Genomic DNA, 21,354 nt, shown 5'->3' with positions numbered 1-21,354 from the left:
CAGCCACCACCCCCAGTAAGCAATAAGACGCATGGATTATAAGAAGCACCACCATTTTATTAAAAAAAAAAAAAATTCCTATTTTTCTCCTCAAAATGTGTTGTGAGTCTTATAATCCGGTGTGTCTTATAAAGCGAAAAATACGATAGTTTTCTTTGAAACAATTGTACCAGACGATTCCAAGTCTTTCTCTAGCTCTCCACAGATTGTCCTTGGCTCTTGATCAACTCTTCTGATAATTATTTCACTTCTCTTTCTAAAATCTTGTGGGGAGCACCTGGTTGTGGCCGGTTTATGGTGAAATGATGTTCTTTCCACTTCTGGATTATGACCCTAACAGTGCTCACTGGAACCTTCAGTACTTTAGAAATTCTTCTGTAACCAATCCCATCAGTATGTTTTGCAACAATAAGGTTGCAAAGGTCTTGATACAGCTCACTCAGCTTACCTATTATGAGATATTTCTTGTATGTGACGTTGGTAATGAGACTTTTATAGGCCATCAGTTGAACCAGCTGATATTATTTTTCACCAAGTGGTTGGATTGTTTTCTAATTACTGATATATTTCAGCTGGTTTCATGACTTTCCATGGCTTTTTGCACGTCTCTTTGTTCATGTGTTCAATGCTTTTTCTCTGTTTCATTTCTCATTACACATAATTTAATTTATGGACATCTATGGTTTGATTTCTTTCCCTGTGTGGATTGGATGGGTTGTTACTGACATCTGATGAGAATCTCATGTCAATATATTTACTTAGAAAATGGGTTCAATACTTACTTCACCAGCTGTATATCAGCATCTTTGAAAGTGATTGCTTATGTTCCAGTTACCTCTAGGGAAAAACAAATATTGCTACATAAGGTGTCACTGCAGCCACAGGCTAAATAGATATTTAGCAATTTTTTCTCATAGGAAAATAATGGAGTCACTACAAGAATTGACGGTTTTACCATGATTAGGTTAAATGGTTTGTCCAGTTGTATCACTAAAGTCCTCCTGTGCCAGCAGGTATTGTGACAATAAGTATGCGATATGCATACTCCCAGCCACATTTCGACTAGACGTGTGCAGCCTCAATCAATTCACTTGTATTGAGCAAGGCCACACACATCTAGTCAGAATGTGGCCAGAAGTATGCATATTACATACTTGCAGTCACATAACCTCTCAGACCTGCCAGCTATGGAAAATTCTCACAGTGTGCGCTGCTCGGATTCACGAGTTTGCAGTAAAAAAAAATTGACTGCAGACTTTCGTGAAGTACCTGGACAATCCCTTTTAAGCCCTAGGCAGGTTGAAGGCTTTCAGATTCTGTTCATTTTCACATGATTTTTTTCTGTTTGAAATCCTACAAAGGAACTATATATTCCTCCGGGTGGAATCCAAGTCATACTTGGAAACATATAATGCCCCTCACACTGCATAAAGCCTAAATCAGGCACCCATAGGAAAGTGGAGCCGGCTACTTGAGGCCTAAAGTTAAGCTATCCCCTGTTTAAGTATTTGTAGACATTTCCAATCATCTTTGTCAAGTTTACACTTTAATGTTCTACACCCACATCATCTTCATAATACGGAATTGAATCCTGAATGATATCAGAGACACGCAGTGATACATCGTGGACCCATTGGAGACCTTGGGTGCCGTACTACGGATGTGTAATTTGTATCAGGATCCTGTCAGCACCGGCGCACTGCCACGGCTGAACAGAGTGACTCACCCACACTGCGAGAGAGCCCGGGGTCAGATGCCGCAGGGAAAACTCAGGCAGATGGGACCTTGAACAGCGTGCTGAGTATAACAGAACTGAAGGACCTACGATCATGTGACCACAGGGGCGGGGCTTAGCGTCCTGCTGCTGGAGATGAGTGCAGGATTCTACAGGGAACCTGAAGTATAGGAGAGGGGAACTCAGGTCAGACAGGTGGGGGTCATACACGGGGAAGGCGGCGCGGTACAGAAGGGGCGAGCATAGAATAGTCAAAACGTAAGCAAGGAATCATAAACGGAGATAGCAGCACAGTACAAGAGGGACAGGCAGAACTCTAAACGGGGACAGAACCAGAAAGCATAAAATACAAGCACAGGCACAAAGCACAGGCACAACAGGGTCACACACACTCGGCCAAGGGTTCTATAAGCGACGAGGAATGAGCAAACAATGAGGCTATAAGAAGCCTCCCAGAATCCCATAGTGAGGCCATCCAGATTAACCTCTGAACTGCCCAATCCCACAAACTATGCAGATCATGACAGTACCTCCCTCTCAACGGGGGACCTCCAGGTTTCCCAGGATGCCGGGCATGGAATGCACGAACCAAACGGTCCGCATGTACCGATCTGGCTGGTACCCATGATCGATCTTCCGGATCATACCCCCTCCAATGTACCAAATACTGCAAGGACCCTCGAACCCACCTGGAATCCACAATATGTTGTACCTCAAACAAGACTGGCAGAGGAGCAGCTTCAGTATCTTCACTCACTGTCCCCAAGGGTTTAATTAAAGACCTATGAAAGACATTATGAAGTTTTAAGGAGGGAGGAAGACGGAGGCGATAGGTTACCAGGTTACCGGGTTCACTACTTTGATGACCTCATAGGGACCAATAAATTTAGGTCCCAGTTTGGCGGAGGGCAATCGAAGATTTATATTTTGTGTGGACAGCCACACTTTATCCCCACAAAGCAGCGTCTGAGCATAATCCCTTTTCCTATCCGCAAAACGTTTATAGTTCTGAGCTTTAGAAATATTTAAACGGACCTTAGTCCAAAGATCCTTGAGACGACTGACCCCGTCCTCTGCCCCGGGACAACCAGAATCTATTCGAGAAAATTTGCCAAAATGAGGGTTACTCCCATAATTAATAAAAAATGGTGGCCTCCGGGTAGATTGGTTTACCCAGTTGTTGAAGGCGAATATTGCTAATGGTAAGGCATCAGACCAGTCGCTTTGCAGGGTAGAAGTCAGGCAACGAAGAATTTGTTCAAGCGACTGGTTGGTGCGTTCAGTTTGTCCATTGGTTTCTGGGTGATACGCTGAGGAAAAAGACAGAGATATCCCCAATTTTTTGCAGAAGGCCCGCCAGAATTTAGACACAAACTGAGTCCCTCTGTCTGACACAATATTCATAGTGACCCCGTGTAAGCATAACACCTGGGACAGGAAATGTCTAGAGAGCGTCTCTGCTGAAGGTAAACTTGTCATGGGTACAAAATGTCCCAACTTAGAGAATCTATCCACCACTACCCAAATAACCGTATTACCACGGGATGATGGAAGATTGGTGATGAAGTCCATGGACAAGTGAGTCCATGGCCTTCCTGGGACTGGCAAAGGCACCAATTCCCCGGCTGGCCGGAAACTCAAGCTCCTAGAACGGGCACATATCCCACATGCTGCAACATGTTTCTTGATATCTGAAGCCATTAAAGGCCACCAAAAGACCCTTGCCACTGCTTCCCGTGTGGCGGCCATACCAGGGTGTGCACTCAACTTCGAATCATGGAACTCCCACGGAGTTTGTTGCGCAAATGCTGCGGGACAAACAATTTGTCTATAGGTTTGGAACTTGGAGCCAAAGATTGAGCCCCCACAATCTCTCGCTCCAATTCCGACGACACCTCGGCAACCACAAGACTGGGTTAATGAATGGGGGAAGGCGGATCGGGGGCAGATAATGGCTCAAAACTACATCATAATTTTTCTCTGCCGGAGAAAATTTCTTAGAAAAATAGGCACAGGGCCTGAGATTAGTCAGAGAAGCTGGTCCTTGCGACAAAACTGCCCCCACCCCCACCTCGGAAGCATCCACCTCAACCACGAATGGTTTGGAAGGGTCTGGTTGGACCAGGATAAGAGCAGATGAAAAACAGTTTTTCAGCATTAGGCCTCTTTTCCACTTGCGAGAAACACGTCCGTGTCTCGCATGTGAAAACCAAGCTGTGGCGCCGGCACTCCAGAGCTGAGCATGCGGCTCCATGTGTTGCTATGCGGCCGCACGCTCCGCTCCCAAGTGGTTTTCACATGCGAGACACGGATGTGTTTCTCGCAAATGAAAAAGAGGCCTTGGAAAGGATTGTTTTGCTAACGAGGACCAGTTTTTGACATCTGCCCCTTTGCAAGTGAGGTTCGTGAGAGGCTTAGTCACCTGTGAAAACCTGTAATAAACTTGCAATAATAATTTGTGAATCCCAAAAAGTGCTGGAGTCCCCTAAGGTCCCGGGGCTGGACCCACTCCACAATAGCTTGCACTTTCTTAGGATCCATGCGAAACCCCTGAGGTGAAATTAGAAGACCTAGAAATGACAATTCCTGAACAAAAAATTAACATTTCTTGAGTTTGACGAACAATTGATTTTCTCTGAGCCTCTGAAGCACTGTTTTAACATGCAACAAATGGGAAACTTTGTCAACAGAATATATCAGGATATCATCTAGGTATACCACTACAAAACGGCCAATGAGATCCAAAAATACCACATTGATAAAATTTTGAAACACTGTGGGTGCGTTGGTGAGCCCAAATGGCATTACTAGATTTTCAAGGATTTTCAGACGTAAGGAAAGCCGTTTTCCACTCGTCCCCTTATATTCTTATTAAGTTGTAAGCCCCCCTCAGATCCAGTTTAGAAAACCATTTGGAGCCAGAGAGCTGGTTACAGAGATCTGGAATCAACTGTAGGGGATATGTGTTCCTGACAGTAATTTTATTCTCGAAAGTCGAGGCAGGGACTTAGGCCGCCATCTTTTTTCTTAACAAAGAAAACCCCCGCTGCTACCAGGGAAACTGAGGGTCTAATGTGCCCCTTACGGAGACTTTCGGAAATATGTTTCATAGCAAGGCGATCGGGACCTGACAGATTGAACAGGCGAGCTTTGGGCAATTTGGCTCCAGGAATCAGATTGATGGCAAAATCAAATGGCCTATGAGGGGGTAACGCCTCAGCCTCACTCTCAGAAAACACGTCCTCAAAGTCTCTCAGGTACTCCGGAATACCCTCCAGACTATTAGAAGACACAGAGACAGGTTTAGCGATTTTCACACAACAAATAGATTTATGGTAACAGTCAGCACACTTGGACCCCCACTTAAGAATCTCCCCAGATTCCCAGTCAATCACTGGGTTATGGCACCGAAGCCACGGCATGCCCAGCACCAGCCCTGCTGGTAATTTGTCCATGACAAAACATTCAATCTCTTCCGCATGGAAAGAACCAATTTTCAACACAAATTTTTCACTCAGCCGAGCGTTTACCCTGATGCACACTCATGACCATATCTTCAACCATACGTACTCTGTCAGGCTCATGATATATGCGGCCCAAGGCTTCAAAGAAGGCATCGATAGTCATTCTCTCAGGGGCAGTGGGAGACAGAAAAAGCCCAGGCTTGGGGGGCACCCCGCAGTAAAGAAATAAAGACCCCCACCCTCTGGAACTTGTCCCCAGAGGAACGGGGCCGTAATGAAAAAAAAAAGCTTACATCCCTCCCTGAAGGACCTAAACTCCTTTTTATCCCCTGAAAAGAAATCAGGTAATTTGACCAGAGATTCAGGGGATATCACAGATATATCCCTACTACCGGAACCAGGAGACCCTGCCGCAACGGCCCCCTGCATGGTGTCCACCAACTGCTGTTGGGTATGGGCCATCGTATGCTGTTCCATATTAAGCTTTTGGAACATTTGGGCTAAATGCTTGACCTGATCGGCCAAAGCCTGCAGGGGATCCATGCTGCTAATTTGCACAGGGAAAAAAAAAACAAAACACACAACTTTCCCCAACCCTAAAAATTGTATGGTCGCTTATAATATCAGGATCCTGTCAGCACCGGCGCACTGCCACGGCTGAGCAGGGTGACTCACCCACACTGCGGGAGAGACCGGGTCAGATGCCGCAGGGAAAACTCAGGCAGACGGAACCTTGAACTGAAGGACCTACGATCATGTGACCACAGGTGGCGGAGCTTAGCATCCTGCTGCTGGAGATGAGTGCAGGATTCTACAGGGAACCTGAAATATAGGAGAGGGGAACTCAGGTCGGACAGGCGGAGGTCACACACGGAGAGGGCGGCGCGGTACAGAAGGGGCGAGCAGAGAATAGTCAAAACGTAAGCAGGGAATCATACACGGAGATAGTAGCGCAGTACAAGAGGGACAGGCAGAACTTTAAGTGGGGATAGAACCAGATCAGAACCAGACAAGCATAAAATACAAGCACAGGCACAAAGCACAGGCACAACAGGGTCACACACACTCGGCCAAGGGTCAGAGTATAAGCGAGGAGGACTGAGCAAACAATGAGGCTATAAGAAGCCTCCCAGAATCCCATAGTGAGGCCGTCCAGATTAACCTCTGAACTGCCCAATCCCACAAACTATGCAGATCATGACAATTTGTCTGTTTGCTTGAGGCCTGATGATCTAGTCAGCATAGAGATGGGACCCCTTAGAGGTCCTCTGTATTGGTATGCAACCAGAGCAGTGGTCACACCCTAATAGCAATGACTAGTGTTTTATTTATGCTCCGTTTCTTATCGATCACACTCTGGGGTAAGAAATCAAGTGCTCAGTGCTAATTTTTCACGTATTCTGTTTTCCCGCTTATTTATGCTCAGCACTAAATAGTCAGTAATTTAGCAGTCATCCTATAATAAAGGTCTGTATAGCACCTTGTACACAACGTTATACCTCGTGGAACTCCATACAATCCTGATTATTCATTTACAGCTGCTTATTAACCCACATTATCCCTCAGCTACATTGGGAATCACAGTGCCACTACGTCTCTCTGTCATAAATAATCCATTGTCTCGGTGATTAAGGGAAAGGAAAAGCTTTTTTCTCTAAATAAGGCAAAAATGAAGCAGTCCCGGTCTTTTTATAGGTCTAGAGGAAAAGTACAACGTGTTTTATCATTAAGGCTGCTCCCTCTTAGGAAAACACTCCGCTTCCCTCGAGCTTTACTGTTCCTATTGAGGAATAATTCCCAGCACAATGTGCTATTTCTCTGGCAGCCCACTCAAAGACTGCAAGCCAAGCTATTTTCTATCGTTTTAACCCATGCTTTCCAAGCTAGTACCTATATCATCATATAGGAAGTAGGTATAAGACAGTATATGGACCATGTTCCAGAGGTCCTGCACAAACATTTCTATACTGTGGGATAGGAAAGGCAGAGAAGGCATGATGTAGACCTGCTACTGCTCTCTCCCTTTGCCACTATGATGGTCAACTTGAAAGTAGGAGGAACGGAAATTCCAATCTGAACAGAGCAGGCAGCGGTTGGGAAACGGAGAGCACCAGGTAGCGTGACAATGCATGAGAAACCTATAGTCACTCTTCAGTCCCAGCATGGAGGGTCACTTGGAGTTTTTATTATAAACTTATGTAATGATGGGTTTGCACTCTATAATTCTGCTATGATCTGGGTGGAAATGCAGCAATGATAATAGCTGCATATAATTATGCAGAGAGTTGCACAAGTTTACATACCGTATTTACTTTTCCATATAGTGTGGATCAATTACTGCATAACACAAAACTGCATTCAATCCATCCTCCTAAGATAAAATTATCTATTGTCTGCGTGATTGGTTCAGATTTTAAAGCGGATCTGTCACTAGATTTCACAATATAAATTAGTAAACGGGTCTTAGATCTCATGTACTTACTCTTAAAGTGTATCCTATTAAAATGTTGCCACTTGATATTCAAGTGATCCTTTGAAATGACACATCTATTTAGAGGGAATCTGTGAACAGATTTATACCGGCGTCCAAAGTTCCGTCACAATGGCACCTATTTTTTATTTCTTGCTTCTTTTCATATCATTACTAGCATTGTGCTGCAGCAGGTAAACATAGCACGGGGTCACCTGCTTTCCCAATGCTGATTGACCGTTTTCTCTGTATCCTAAGCAATGGAAAAAAAGCTGTCTCTAAGCTGCGGATAGTATTGGGAGCTGGCAACCCATGAATATCAAGGACTCCACAGCCCGCATATAGCTTAATTGGCACTGCATCAGATAAACAGTGGTTTGATGAAATGTACAAGAAAAAAAAGCGAATGACACAGCGGTGCAGTCAGGCCATGTGCACACGTTCAGGTTTTTTTTTGCGTTTTTTTCACGTTTTTTCACGCTAAAAACGCTATAAAAACTCATTAAAAACACATACATTATGCATTCTATCATTTAGAACGCATTCTGCATGTTTTGTGCGAAAAAAAACGCATCACGGTAAAAAAAGAGCATGTTCATTATTTTTGCGGATTTTCTGCGTTTTTCCCGCAATTCTATGCATTTGGGAAAAAACGCGTAAAAAACGCATCAAAAATGCGTCAAAAAACGCGAAAAAAATGCATGCGGATTTCTGGCAGAAATGTCCGGTTTTTGTCAGAAAAATTTCTGCAAGAAATCCTGACGTGTGCACATACCCTCAGGGTCTCAGATAAGACTACATAAACCTAGAGGCACATTCCATATAAAGTATTACACTATTTCCTATTTTCGACTTTCAGGCCAAAGTAAGTTGGCAGTTGGTTTGTTGCTTGCAGGCAGGCATATCCTTAGCTAAATATGGACTTATGTATCAATATTTTTGTGCAAGTATAGATGCACCTGCATATCTCACAGTACAGAGGTGTATCTAGGCTTTCTGGCTTCTGGCACCCAGGGCAAGAATTAATTTTGTGCCCCCCCCCCCCTCCCTCAGGACATATGCGCCCCATCCCCCAGGACATATGCGATTTGCACACTTAGTCATGTACCCACAAGCTCCTCTCCCTAATGCTCTCAATGATCAGTGAAAAACTGAGAGAAGCCGGAAGAGAAGCTCGTTGTCACAGGATCATAAGTATGAAGATCACATATGAGTGAAGTGTCCATGTGACGACTACTGGAACCTGCAGAGCTGAATCCTGACATCGCAGCTTCTGAATTCTCACAACTAATGCACTGCACACTTTTAGGATTCTCCCTTGCCGGTGGACAGTCATGTCAGCACAAGCATGTGATTTGTATACTTCTGGCCACATTCTGACTAGACGTGCCCGGCCTCACTCAGTTCATTTTCATTGTCTGAGGCCACACTTGTCTTGTCAGCACGTGACCGCACGTATGTAAATTGCCAGCACGAGAGAATCCTGACAGCGTGCAGAGCGCACTGTGAGAAGTCAAAAGTCTGCAGTCACAAAGAATGACTGCAGACTCATTACAAACCTGGACATCCGCTTTAATGTTCCTAACAAATAAAAGCATGAGAATTAGTATCACAAATAACATTTACATCCAAGTACCTGATAGATGACGTCGTATCTGGAGTCGTCCTCCTTCTTTTCTTCATTTTGTCCAGACCCCATGATGAGTTTTCTCATCTGCAGCTCGTCTCTGCAGACTTCCATCTTCTCCGCTCTTTTGCAGAAAATCACCACATGATGCCCTTAAAGATAGAATTGTCCTTATAATGCTCCTGAATAAAAAATTGCCCCTCACTATATTGTCTGCAAAAATATGACCCCTACATTGTCCCTCTTATTGTACATTACATGCTCTTTACCCTGACCTATCCTTTCCATATTGACCCCCTCTTCACACTGTCCTCTCATACTGTGTCTCCATTATAGGGCCCAGTATTTATACTGTACTCTTTCATCACACTCCCCCTCCTTGGTATACTGTCCCCTCCTGGCTGTGCCCTTACACTGTCCCTCCATGCTACACCCCCACTACTCAGTTTCTATTCTGTGCTCACTCACTTTTCTCCCCCATACTGTCTCCTCACACTATTCCCCTCCCTCCTCATACTGTCTCCTCTCACATCCCCCCTGTTCACCATACTGTCTCCTCATATATTTACCCCCTCACTTTATATAATGCCTGCTCACCTGACTCCCCATACTGTGCACACATCCCATCACCCTCACTCCCCGTAATGTCCACATACATTTTTTACATCGCTACTCATACTGTGTCCACATACATTCCCCCCTTCACTCCCCATACTGTCTCCACCCATCCCCCATACTGTTTCCTCATATATGCCTTCCATACTGTTTGCTCGTACATGCCCCCCATTCCCCATCCTGTTTCCTCATACATGACCCCCATTCCGAAGTACTGTTTCCTCATACATGCCCTCATTCCCCCATACTGTTTCCTCGTACATGCCCCCATTCCCCCATACTGTTTCCTCATACATGCCCCCCATTCCCCAATACTGTTTCCTCACACATGACCCCATTCCCCCATATGGTTTCCTTATACATACCCCCATTCCCCTGTACTGTTACCTCATATATTCCCCCCATCTCTCCCTTTGCTCTTCATTTTGTGTCCTCAAATCTCCCCCACACATTAAATCCCCCATCCCCACTCCAATTCTCCCCACACACAATAAATCCCCCCATCACCTCTCCAATTCTCCCCACACACAATAAAATCCTCATCCCCACTCAAATTCTCCCCACACATAATAAATCCCCCCATCCCCACTCAAATTGTCCCCCGTGCACTTAATCTTTGGTGTCTTCAGCTCCACTGGAGCACTTATCACCAGTGTTTGCCTATGCAGTGCAAGTGAGTGATGTCAGCAGAGTGATCACATGATCTGATCGCGCTGCTTGCGTAGCTCGCGAGTACAATTGATCCCTGGGCGGAGGCGGACACTGATAGCTTGGGGCTTCTTTGCAAGAAATGTGTCTGGGTCCCCCTCCTTTTATGGCGACAAAGCTATAGATAGATAGATAGATATCCACACACATACATGTGTATATATTACACAATCTCCTTTATTATATATATTCCTGTTCCTTATTATACAGTGCCCTGTCTTGTTATGTACAGTACCATCTCTTTCTTGGATTATATAGAGCCCTATTTTTTATTACATACCGTGCTTTCTTGTTAGCTGTATAATGCAATGATGGCTGATGGAGCATGGGAAAACTTCTTTTCTAATGGAGGAGCTGATGGACTGGTCGTCTTTTCACCGACTCCTGCATCAGCAGTCATTTTATATCTAAATAGAGACGGGACAATGTAATAAAAGAAAGCTATGTGAATAACTAAATTAACAAGAATACACTATGTAAGAGACAGTACTGTACAGAGACAGAAAGCTACCTATTTTTCTGACCATAAGACGTTTTCTGACCATAAGACGCACTTTTTTTCCCCCAAATTTGGGAGGAAAGTGTGGATGCGTCTTATGGTACGGATGTAGCATGTGGGGAGGGGGGCAGCAGTGAGTGGGATCGCACTGTTATCCCACTTCGGAATGTCCCCACTGCCAGAATCAGTGCTGGGGAAACCATGTGGTCCCGATGATTAAGTGCAGTGAATATTCATTAGCTACTTCCCGCCCACCTATCAGCTGAGTGGTGAGCCAGGCAAATGAATACTGCACTTAAGCAGGGACACACATGGCTTCCCCGGGGAGATCCGTGTGTCCGGGGCAGGAGGAGGCAGCAGCAGCAGAGTCCGGGGGAGAGGAGATCGCTGTACCTTCCTGGGCTGGGGCTGAGTGCTCTGCCATGTGCACAAGGAGGACCTGTGATGATGTCAGAAGTGGGCGGGCTGGAGCATCACATGGCAGCACAGAGCCCTCCCTCTTCTTTACATCATCACAGGTCCTTCAGACTCCAACACTAGAATCTGCTGGCTTCCATTACCTGTGCTGTGGAAAGGCAACAAGAGGGAGGGCTCTGTGTGCAGTCATGGGATGCTTTTACCTCACCACAGTGTGGCTGGCTGCCACAATTAAGAGGTTAGTCTTTCCATAACACAATAAAGCACTCTGCCACTTCTTTAGTGAACTATAACTCCCAGCATGTCATAGGATCTTCAGGGCATGCTGGGAGTTATAGTTATCCCATTGGATTTTAACCCCTTCATGACCTTGGGATTTTTCGTTTTTCCGTGTTCGTTTTTCACTCCTCTCCTTCACAGAGCCATAACTTTTTTATTTTTCTGTCAATATGGCCATGTGAGGGCTTATTTTTTGCGGGACGAGTTGTACTTTTGAACGACATCATTGGTTTTAGCATGTCGTGTACTAGAAAACAGGAAAAAAATTCCAAGTGTGGTGAAATTGCAAAAAAAGTGCAATCCCACACTTGTTTTTTGTTTGGCTTTTTTGCTAGGTTCACTAAATGCTAAAACTGACCTGCCATTATGATTCTCCAGGTCAGTACGAGTTCATAGACACCTAACATGACTAGGTTATTTTTTACCTAAGTGGTGAAAAAAAATTCCAAACTTTGCTAAAAAAAAATGTAAAAAAATGGCGCCATTTTCCGATACCCGTAGAGTCTCCATTTTCCATGATCTGGGGTCGGTTGAGGGCTTATTTTTTGCGTGCCGAGATGACGTTTTTAATGATAGCATTTTGGTGCTGATACGTTCTTTTGATCGCCCGTTATTGCATTTTAATGCAATGTCGCAGCGACCAAAAAAACGTAATTCTGCCGTTTCGCATTTTTTTCTCGCTACGCCGTTTAGTGATCAGGCTAATGTTTTTTTTTTAATTGATAGATCGGGCGATTCTGAGTGCGGCGATACCAAATATGTGTAGATTTGATTTTTTTTTTTATTCATTTATTTTGATTGGGGCGAAAGGGGGGTGATTTAAACTTTTATATTTTTTTTATTTTTTCACTTTTTTTAACTTTTTTTTTTTTTTTACTTTTGCCATGCTTCAATAGCCTCCATGGGAGGCTAGAAGCAGGCATAGCACGATCAGCTCTGCTACATAGCAGCGATCATCAGATCGCTGCTATGTAGCAGAATTGCAGGTGTGCTGTGAGCGCCGACCACAAGGTGGCGCTCACAGCTGCCGAGGATCAGTAACCATAGAGGTCTCAAGGACCTCTATGGTTACTATTCTGAAGCATCGCCGACCCCCAATCATGTGACTGGGGTCGGCGATGACGTCATTTCCGGCCGCCCGGCCGGAAATGGTAGTTAAGTGCCGCTGTCTGCGATTGACAGCGGCATTTAACTAGTAAATAGGTGCAGGCAGATCGCGATTCTGCCCGCGCCTATTACGGGCACATGTCAGCTGTTCAAAACAGCTGACATGTCCCAGCTTTGATGTGGGCTCACCGCGGAGCCCTGCATCAAAGCAGGGGATCTGACCTCGGACGTACTATCCCGTCCGAGGTCAGAAAGGGGTTAAAGCAGCACTCCAGTGTTATTTTGCAGTGCTGGAGTGGTGCTTTAAATATAAGCCCTGTGCCCCCATTCTTATACTCACCCTCCAGCATCTTCATATAGTACTGTACAGACACCACACTGGTCCCGCAGCTTCCAACATAATAACATACTATTATATGTGGTGTTATTATATATAATAGTATGTTATTAAATATTTTACCATATTTTTTTGCTTCAAATATTTTTTTCCTTATTTTCCACCTCTAAAACCTGGGTGCGCCTTATAGTCCGGTGCGTCTTATAGTCCGAAAAATACGGTATATAATAAGGGACGGCACCATATATAACTAGAGAGGATGGTACGTAATAAGGGATGATGTTATACATAATAAAAGAGGAAACTATGTAACTAAGGATGGTGTTATATAGAATAGGTGACATGACTGGACTGGCGAGTAAACTGGGACCAGGGGCACATTTTCTGGCCCTAGCACTGGGGGGGCGCCCTAACTCGCCCTGTTCCCCTGGATACTTCAGATGGCGAGAATGCCGGGCCGTCCACCCTTGCCCTGTCTCCTAACTGCAGCCCTGCGTCTGTCCCCTTCCCCACCCGGGGAAGAGAGGTGCTAACGCATACCGTAGTACACCAACCCGACAGGGATACAAAGACAAGGGTAAAAGAATACTCCACTCACACAAAATATACTCTCACAAATAACAGAGGTATTCACCAGGGTGTGAAGGATGGGTGAAGAAAATAAGGCAGGTAAGGATGAGGAATTTCCAAGCCTACAAACCAAGCAACTGTTGCACAATAAACTCCTCCAGCTCTCCAAACACCAGCTCCTCACTACTCCAGGTCTATCTAGCAAGTGCTATCTCAGACAAGGATCTGACCAGAGAGAGAGAGGAGAGAGATTTTATAGCAGAGAGGAGTGGCTAACTGAGCACAGCTGAAAGCAGGGATTTCCACATGGCCTATTAACTATTAACCCCTGTCCTGCTGAAAGAAAACAAACACCTTTAATACGCCAGAGAAGTACTTCTTCTCAGCGGCGAAGCAGGAGCCATCAGACCCTGCGGTCTTCTGGTACTGCTCTGTCGCGGTAACTCCATGACAATAAGTGAGTACACTATATACTAAGGGACTTTGGTATATATAATAAGTGAGTACACTATATACTAAGGGACTGTGTTATACATAAGTACGTACACTTTATACTAAGGGACTGTGTTAGTCATAATCGATAATAATGTCTTCCTCTACCTCCCCGTGTTCCTAAGTCCCCCTTCCTCCCATCTCAATCCCCAACACCCCTCATTGTCCTCCTCCCCCGCATCCCATTATTGTCCTCTATCCCACCCCATCATTGCCCTTTTCATCTCCATTATTGCCTTCTCCACCACCATCATTGCTTTCTCCCTCACCACCCCATATCATTACCCATTCCACCACCCCATCATTGTCTTTTCCCCACCACTCCAATCATTGCCCATTTCACCACCACTCCCATCATTGCCCATTTTACCACCTCCATCATTTCCTCCTCCCCCGCCACCCCCATTATTGCCCTTTTCACCACCACCATCATTGTCCTTTGCACCACCACCATCATTGCATTCTCCCCCACCACCCACAACATTGTTCTTTACACCACCTCCCATCATTGTTTTTCCCCCCACCACCCCATCATTGCCCTTTCCACCACCTCCATCATTGCCTTCTCCACCACCTCCATCATTGCCTTCTCCCCTACACCCCATCATTGCCCTCTCTATCACACCATCATTGCCCTTTCCACTACCTCCATTATAGCCTTCTCCACCACCACCCCATCATTGTCTTTTCTGCTACCACCATCATTGCCTTCTCCCCAACCTCCATCATTTCCTCCTCCACCACCATCCCAATCATTGCCCTTACCATCACCATCATCATTGTCCTTTAGGGTATGTGCACACGTTGTGGATTCTCTGCGGATCCGCAGCGTTTTTTGCAGTGCAGAAACGCTGCAGATCCGCAATTGATTTACAGTACAATGTAAATCAATGAGAAAAGAAAATGCTGTGCACACTTTGCGGAAAATCCGCTGCGGAAATGCTGCGGTTTAAAAGCAGTAGCATGTCACTTCTTTTTTGTGAATCTGCAGCGTTTTTGTACCCATTCCATTATAGAAAACCGCAGGATAAAAACGCAGCAAATCCGCAAGAAAACCGCAGCAAAAATGCACAAAAAATGCTGCGGAAACGCACAAAAAACTTGACAAATCTGCAGGTGCGTTTTCTGCCAGGAGAGGCAGAGTCCGCACCAGAAATTCCTAAGCCTAATCCGCAACATGTGCACATAACCTTACACCACCACCATCCTTGCCCATTCCACCACCACTATCATTTTCTCCCCTCCATCATCATTGTCCTTTCCACCACCTCCATCATTTCCTCATTCCCCACCACCATCATTGCATTCTCCCCCACCACCATTATTGCCCATTCCACCACCTCCATCATTGCCTTCTCCCTCCACCCCATCATTTCCCATTCCACCACCTCCATCATTTCCTCCTCCCCCACCACCCCCATTATTGTCCTTGCCACCACATCCATCATTTCCTACTCCCCGATTATCTCCATACTTGCCCATTCCACCACTTCCCTCATTTCCTCGTCCCCCGCCATCACCATTATTGCCCTCTCCATCACCCCATCATTGCTTTCTCCTCATGAGCCCCATCATTGCCCTTTCCTCCTCCTACACATACACAGACACACACAACACCATTTACCTCTCTGCACATTCCCCCGCAGCGCTACACACACACACACAACACACACTCACTCACTCACCGCTCTGCTGCAGTATCTCTGTCGCCTTCCTCTCTCTGGCATATCCGGCCGCTGAATGATGACGTCATCCAGCTGCGCTGCTGTCTGTGTGAGAGGAAGTGCAGGCAGGAAGCAGGACAGAGCTGGCGCGCCACAGCTTCTCTGTGCCAGCTGTCCGCTTGACAGTCAGCACAGAGAACAGCTGACTCAGTCCAGGGGGGCGGCAGAATACAGCGGCCGGGGGAAGACACACTGCGGACCGCCGCATTAGGCGGCCCGACTGCGCCCCCCTGCCGGCTGCGCCCGGGGCACATGCCCTGGCTGCCCCCCCCTAGATACGCCTCTGCCACAGTAATCAAAAATGTACTTGTCTATACAAGGAGTAGTAGAGGAGTGTTGTTGTTTTTTCCCTGTGGGTTTCATTATTGGCACATAAAAATTTTTTAAACAATTCCATTGCAAAAATAAGTCGAAAACTGACTTCTGGTATGGTTCACCTTGTAAGATGGATTGGCTAAACCATACAGTTGTGGCCAAAAATATTGACAACCCTGCAATTCTGTCAGATAATACTCAGTTTCTTCTTGAAAATGATTGCAATCACAAATTCTTTGGTATTATTATCTTCATTTAATTTGTCTTAAATGAAAAAACACAAAAGAGAATGATGCTAAAAGCAAAACATTGATCATTTCACACAAAACTCCAAAAATGGGCCAGACAAAAGACAACCACGTTCCCCGAGGAAGCACTTACAGCGAAATGCGCGTCAGGGCCTCATCCACGTCTGGCCAAGTGGTTGGTATTGCCGTTACGTTTATTTATTTATTATTGTCCCTCTGGTACAGTTTGCCTTACTGGTGGAATCGGTAGTAGCTTTTTTTACATTGAGTGTGGTTATTCTGTTGGTTGCTCTATACAAATTACTATACTAACTAGGTGTTTTATCCTGTGTTACATTGATTTACCTTTTTGCACTTGCACGTGTATATGAGTTACCACCTTGCCTCTTGATTTGGTTAACATTGCTTTACGGGTTTTTTACAGTGGGTTTATAGCTACAAGGGATCTTGATAAAAACTATTTATTATTGTGCATCGGCCACCCCGTATTGGTGTTCCTACTTTGCTGGACGTGGCACTTAGGTGTCACCATCCCTTATTATGTATTTGTTTGAATTTTTTATAGCATTGTCTGTTGTGAATTATCTATTAATAAAAATAATTATTTTTTATGAAATTTTGCTCTGCCATTCACTTCTTAGTCGGGGAATATTTCATGTTTGATGTGATAGAGCTGCTATTTTGGCCCGTATTTGGTAAAAAAAAGTATTGGCACCCTGAGCCTAATACTTGGTTGCACAACCTTTAGCCAATATAACTGTGACCAACCGCTTCCGGTAACCATCAATGAGTTTCTTACAATGCTCTGCTGGAATTTTAGACCATTCTTCTTTGACAAACTGCTCAAGGTCCCTGATATTTGAAAGGTGCCTTCTCCAAACTGCCATTTTTAGATCTCTCCACAGGTGTTCTATGGGATTCAGGTCTGGACTCATTGCTGGCCACCTTAGAAGTCTCCAGTGCTTTCTCTCAAACAATTTTCTAGTGCTTTTTGAAGTGTTTTGGGTCATTGTCCTGCTGGAGGACCCATGACCTCTGAGGGAGACCCAGCTTTCTCACACTGGGCCCTACATTATGCTGCAAAATATGTTGGTAGTCTTCAGACTTCATAATGCCATGCACACGGTCAAGCAGTCCAGTGCCAGAGGCAGCAAAGCAACCCCAAAACATCAGGGAACCTCCGCCATGTTTGACTGTAGGGACCGTGTTCTTTTCTTTGAATGCCTCTTTTTTTTCTCCTGCAAACTCTATGTTGATGCCTTTGCCCAAAAAAGCTCTACTTTTGTCTCATCTGACCAGAGAACATTCTTCCAAAACGTTTTAGGCTTTTTCAGGTAAGTTTTGGCAAACTCCAGCCTGGCTTTTTTATGTCTCGGGGTAAGAAGTGGGGTCTTCCTGGGTCTCCTACCATACAGTCCCTTTTCATTCAGACGCCGATGGATAGTACGGGTTGACACTGTTGTACCCTCGGACTGCAGGGCAGCTTGAACTTGTTTGGATGTTAGTCAAGATTCTTTATCCAACATCCGCACAATCTTGCATTGAAATCTCTTGTCAATTTTTCTTTTCCGTCCACATCTAGGGAGGTTAGCCACAGTGCCATGGGCTTTAAACTTCTTGATGACACTACGCATGGTAGACACAGGAACATTCAGGTCTTTGGAGATGGACTTGTAGCCTTGAGATTGCTCATGCTTCATCAAAATTTGGTTTCTCAAGTCCTCAGACAGCTCTTTGGTCTTCTTTCTTTTCTTTCTTTTTTTGAATTATATCCAATTTGGCTTTAGGACAATTCTTTTTGTGTTTTTTTATTTAAGACAAATTAAATGAAGATAATAATAACAAAGAATTTGTGTTTGCAATCATTTTCAGGAAGAAACTGAGTATTATCTGACAATTGCAGGGGTGTCAATACTTTTGGCCACAACTGTAGGTCTGGATGAAAAACTGAGACCCAGAGGTGTTGGTATCATGAAATACAGCAGAGCAAGATAACCATATGGCACATGGAACAGCAAAACAGGATAGCAAGCTGACACTTGGAGATGCATGAAATAATGGAGCTGAATAAGCTGCATGCCGTGTGGAAAGACGTTCAGTAGTGGAGTAAGCTGGATGCCAGGTGGAATGATGTACAACAGTGGAGCTGTGTATGCTGGACAGCAACTTGGTGCAGCAGAGCTGAGAGTGCGGACAGCAGCTTTGAACAGCAGAGCTGGATAGGCAGTCAAGCACCTTCAGTTAGCAGAGCTGAGTATGTGGGCTGGCTATGTGGACTGGCAGAGATGATTCGGTCTGGAGGCATACTTTGTGAAGACAGTAGCAACTCCCAGCAACCGCAGAGCTGAGTCTTTCTTGTGGCTAAATAGGGATGGCAGCACAAGGTAGGAGCCTGGGCTCAAAACTTGAGTACTCAGGTGGAAGCTCCAGCAGCATTAGGTTTGAGTATTGGCTCCTTCAATATTGGGACAGTTACTTGTCTACTGCACTTAGTTTTGCCCAATTACCTCATAAAGTTCAAGTTTACAAACACACAACTTGACATCGATGTACTGATGCATCATGTGGTAAAGGTACTATTCCACCCAGTATTGCATTATTGTCTCTTTGCATTGCTTCATTATTGATGGTGCAATTCCGTTCATCTATAATATCTAACTGTGTGTTCTTTGCAAACACGAAGTGTCATGTATTATATGCATTAGCAATAGAGTTGAGCGACTTTTACTTTTTTTGGATCGAGTCGGGTTTTGCAAAACCCGACTTTGTGAAAAGTCGGGTCGGGTGAAATCGGCCGATTATTGCGAAAAGTCGGGGGTCGACTGAAACACGAAACCCAATTCAAGTAAATGGGGAATCAAAGTCGACAGTGAGTGGAGGACAGGAAAACACCTACAGTGCCCATTTTAATGCCAAAATCATCAATTCTTATTACTTAAGCTTGTCAATCTTAATTTACTTTATAATAATAGTTAGGCATTGAAAACTGGGGGTCATTTGGCTAAAGTTGTGGGGGGTAGGGCTGGCTCAAGATTTTCGTGGGCCCAGGAAACGCGGAATACGTCACGGCGGTGGAGCAGGGAGAGGTAAGTATTTCAACTTTGCAAGTGCTGTGATCCAGAGCAAGCAGGGGGCCCATTCTTTGGCACTGGCACAGGGCCCCTCATAGCACGGCGGTGTGTTTGATGGCGGGTGGCGCCTCCCACCTGCAGAGACATTTTTGCGTACTATGAGGGGCCCTGTGCCAGTGACGTCGCCAGCGAGTATGCCCCCCCACCTGATGAAGGAACCTGCACTTTCATCTGCACCTTCCTCTTTGCCCCCGTGTAAGGTGGTATAGTATGCGGGAAGGGGAACCTGACTTTCAGCAGAGTCAGATTCTGGCTGTGTAGAGTGCAAGGGGAATGTAGTGGTCTGGGTCAATGTACCAGCAGACTCATCCAGCAGTGGCTGGGCAATGGGCAGGATGAGGAGGAAACACAGATATAGGCCCAAATAATAAAGTAGGCTAAATGCAGTTCAAAATTGGTAACAGGACTAAACGGGCGGCATTGCTTTGTTCAGTGGAGGACAGCTGTAATGAGTGGCAGACACAGTTAGTAGGCCCAAATAATAAAGTATGCTAAATGCAGTTCAAAATTGGTAACAGGACTAAACGGGCGGCATTGCTTTGTTCAGTGGAAGGCAACTGTAATGAATGGCAGACACAGTTAGTAGGCCCAAATAATAAAGCAGGCTAAATGTAGTTCAAAATTGGTAACAGGACTAAACAGGTGGCATAGCTAGGTACAGGGGTGGGCTCCTCTGCTGAGTAGCAGACAGTGGTAGTAGGCGCAAAGTCTGGTCTAAATGGAGGCCAGGGCCCCTGTATATTTTAACTATCATCTATCATTTCAACAAATTTGTATTGGCAGTGCCACTGAAGTATTTAACAGCACAGACTACACCGTGGTGGAGCAGGGAGAGGTAAGTATTGCAAGTGGTAGAGCACTGTTCGAGCTGGGGGAAACACTCTCGTGGGCGGCGGTACTGGCACAGGGCCCCTCATATTACGACGGTGTGTCTGACGTTAGTTGTGCACCACCACCGTCAGAGACACTTCATTGTACTATGAGGGACCCTGTGCCAGTGCCGTCGCCCAAGAGTGGGCACACCCACCTGTCCAGGCAAACGGCACTCGCACGGGTGCATGCGCCAGGTGGTGACCACGGCCCTGTGGGGGGAGTCAGCCCATTTAGGGAGGTATAAAAATGGCCTATGGTTGACATTCAGCAGCTGCAAATGGAGGAATTGGAGAAGTCAGTAAGAGGAGGCCAAAAGCAAGACATTTTTCTGGCAAGCTACGTATCAGCAGGGGAAGGTGGGGCAAAATAATTTGAAATCCATGATTGGTTCATTTTAATGAAGGTTAGATCATCAACATTTTGGGTAGCCAGACGTGTCCTTTTTTCGGTCAGTATTGAACCAGCAGCACTGAAGACTTTCTGATAGCACACTAGCAGCAGGGCAAGCGAGCTCCTGTAATGCAGGCGAAAGAGCTAGAGGCTGAGTCAGCAAGGAAAGCCAAAACTTTTTCCTGCTGCTTCGGCTTTAAAAGCTGTTTTCCTACTCCCAGATAAGGGAGCTTTCGAGGCCTTGTGTAGCCAGACGATGACGCTGGCTCAACACCTCCAGCCTTAGGTGCTATTGTGCTTTTGCCACTACCACCAGATGCACCACCACCACCATCAGTACCAGCTGACAACCA

General features: G+C 45.4%; 1 protein-coding gene across 4 annotated transcripts in view; it reads left to right on the top strand.

Moving 5' to 3' along the window:
* The window catches only part of DGKA (diacylglycerol kinase alpha), a 348,225-nt gene that overhangs the window by 137,217 nt on the left and 189,654 nt on the right, over positions 1-21,354 (top strand). Inside the window, exon 1 of one of the 4 annotated variants that reach the window (XM_069758423.1) lies at positions 7,231-7,313. The exons of the other annotated variants lie outside the window; for them this stretch is intronic. The gene's annotated coding sequence lies outside the window, so the exon portion shown is untranslated. Of the gene's footprint in view, positions 1-7,230; positions 7,314-21,354 lie in introns of those variants that run through there. 4 annotated transcript variants of the gene reach the window in all.

The sequence above is a fragment of the Ranitomeya imitator genome, chromosome 3 (assembly GCF_032444005.1).
Source record: "Ranitomeya imitator isolate aRanImi1 chromosome 3, aRanImi1.pri, whole genome shotgun sequence".
Lineage (NCBI taxonomy): Eukaryota > Metazoa > Chordata > Amphibia > Anura > Dendrobatidae > Ranitomeya > Ranitomeya imitator.
Note: the sequence above shows the minus strand (reverse complement) of the source record. Positions and strands in the feature narration are given on the sequence as shown.